This window comes from Alligator sinensis, unplaced genomic scaffold (genome assembly GCF_000455745.1).
Source record: "Alligator sinensis unplaced genomic scaffold, ASM45574v1 scaffold1286_1, whole genome shotgun sequence".
In the NCBI taxonomy this organism is placed as follows: Eukaryota; Metazoa; Chordata; order Crocodylia; family Alligatoridae; genus Alligator; species Alligator sinensis.
This window is the reverse complement of record NW_005842606.1, coordinates 828,040-830,748: the sequence shown is the minus strand read 5'-3', so window position 1 is coordinate 830,748 and position 2,709 is coordinate 828,040. Positions and strand designations below refer to the sequence as shown.

The following is a 2,709-nucleotide window of genomic DNA, read 5'->3' as shown; positions in this document are numbered from 1 at the left end:
GAAGGAACAGGAGCCCCCACAATTCAGGGGTCACTTGGCCTCCCCAGCAGCTGGCCCCCCTGGCCGCACACAGACAGTCTCCAAGTCTGATTTAAAAAAAAAAAAAAGGATCAGGCCCCTCACCATAACATGACAGAAAAATTTAAACTGTTTAGACCTCAGGGTTTTATTCTATGCCCCACCATTTCAATTTAGGGGCATAGAATAAAACTCTGAGGAATAAGCCCCCATCACGTGTACAAGCGCCCCTAGAACCTTAGTGTCTCTAAGACTACGTGCTGTTTGAAGCAAGGACAGCCATCAAACCCAGTCTTTTGACATGCATTAAAAAGTTTTTATTCTGTACACTTTCCTAGATGAAAATGATGATAATAAAATGATCCTTTTCCTGTTGAGTCACAACAGACATACTGAAGATCCCTATTTCAAGGAGCCAGGGAACAGTTTTATGACTCAAGTACTGCTTAACAGCCAGCAGCATGGAGGATTAGGTGGCTGCTGTTGAGCCTGTAATTCTGACCTAATCTTATTACAGACTTAAATTATCATGACTAAAAGGGCTGTAAAGGATCTGAAATGGAAGGGATTTGCTTATGTGAGCTGCCACAGTAACAGTAAACTTAATTTGTTATGGGTGGAAAGCTAAATTGTCTTATGCTGACAAATACAGTAGCTTTCTTTTAGTTCTTAAAACTGGAAAAACCTGACTTCTCAGCCTTGCCATGGGGCTGTCAAAACCAACTACATATCTTTGCACTGAACCCGTTCCCTTTTCAACCTTCTATACATCTCTCCTCTGGTTATTCAGAGCTAAGCTGAGGCACAGAGAATGCTCACAGGTCACAGCTCTGCTTCAAAATACTTGTATTTATTAACGGTGGCATTTTCCCCACAACATGAATATAAACAAGTATATCAAGTTCACATATGTGCATGCTTCAAAACAGTTCTGACAAGTAATGTCTTGCATTTGAAAGCTTGTCTAACTTTATCCCAGCTACCTAGCTGGTCCAATAAAAGATAACACTCTAAGAAATCCTTGCCTCGCATATTTTCTGGACCATCATAGGTACAACATTACTCTTACACTATCAAAATACCCCACCATTTAAAATTCTAATTATTTATTAGAATCCATGTTATCTGAGAGACAGGTCTGATTCCAGATGTTTATCCCTCCCCCCTAGGCTCTCAGAAATAGTCTAAAATTCTTGGCTGGTGAAAGTCAGACAAGTGGTTTCAAGCATCTTCAAACTGCATGGATGCTACTGAGCTACTGCACAGCATCACTGTAGAAGCCAGGCCAACCAGCCCAGCCGAGCCCAGCTTTATGCAGCTCCCTGGTCTAACTCATGGCACTTCACAGAAAGGCCATGAGTTAGATTGACCCTCCCGATCCAACCGTTTGCAGCCTCTTCCCCTAATGCTACCCTTTTCATCCTAGCTCTGGTGATGTCTCATGATGGGAGGGGGAGAAGACAGGGGAAGAAGGTCCATTCTGGGCGTGGAGGGGAGGCTCCAATCCACCTGCCCCTCCCCCCCTCCAGCACAGGCTGGACAAATCCCAGCTGGAACTCCTTCCCCCTCTCCCATCCTGAGACAGCACCAGGGATGGGGCTGGGCTGCTTCAACCCAGCCTTGCTCCCGATGTGCACTAAAAATGTTAATGAAGGTGCTCCAGTTTGGAGTGCCTTCATCTGAACTCTTACCAGGGTTCATTTGTCACATGACTAGGCACTTTTTAAAGCCTTCTGCAGCCATGAACTTCTGTCAGTGCATGGTTATAGAGCACTTTCAGTGGTCAACTGCACAACAAAACATCATTTCTGTCAGCAGTGTTTATTTCGGGTGTCACAAACCACATCCCTTTCTCTATTGCACTCTTCCCCCTGCTCCACTCACAACAAATTCCCTTGTTCTTTTTTTGGCTTGTTTTCTCTGCTTATGATTAACGTGCCCCTAGTGCTAATGGAGAACAAATCAATGAACTAAGAGCCACAGTCCCAGACTGAACTAAATATTGTCAGCAAATCGTGAGTTCCTCTGGACCTTGAATTTTGGAGATTCAGGGAGACAGGCTCAGTGTAGGAACTCTGTCCTATTATCAACATTAAGAAGAAAAGCAGTATGGCTGAGAGGGAAAGATTCTGTTGTCAAAGCCAAATGATCCTTTCTATGAGGGGGTGGGAGGGGGTGGAAACAAAAATGGCTTCTTGTCTGAATACCAAATACTAAAGCACAAGACTAGAACTCTCTTCCATGCTCTCAATCTTACTATAGGAACAAAAAAAAACTGGATTCAGTCAGATTTTTGTAATTTAATGGCTATACTTCACTGCCATCAGAAAATGCATCAAATGCTGGGTGTTTCATGCCATAGTTTAGGTACAAAGTGATTCAGGAGGGTGAGATACAGCTCTTCCCAGAGGACAAACACATCCTTTTACTCCATGGTGTAACATTAAGGCAATGTTCTCTAATTGTTGAAAACTGTATTTTCAATACCGGAACCCCCATCTGTTTGCTTGTGCAATGTGTCTACTGCAAGGTGTCTGAGCATCTGTAACTCCCACTGGTTACATGCACACAAAGCCAGCTGCATAAACCAGCTGGTATTCATCTCTGTGGCTGTGAGAACTGCTGTTTCAGCTTGCTGCTGGAACCCAGGCAGTTAATACCACTTGTTTCCCCCACTCTACCTACCCCTGA

The 2,709-nt window shown here is 43.9% G+C and overlaps 1 protein-coding gene across 36 annotated transcripts in view; it reads right to left on the bottom strand.

The window, feature by feature from the left end:
* Positions 1-2,709, bottom strand: part of ABI3BP (ABI family member 3 binding protein) — a 342,180-nt gene that overhangs the window by 35,199 nt on the left and 304,272 nt on the right. The gene's annotated exons all lie outside the window — the stretch shown is intronic.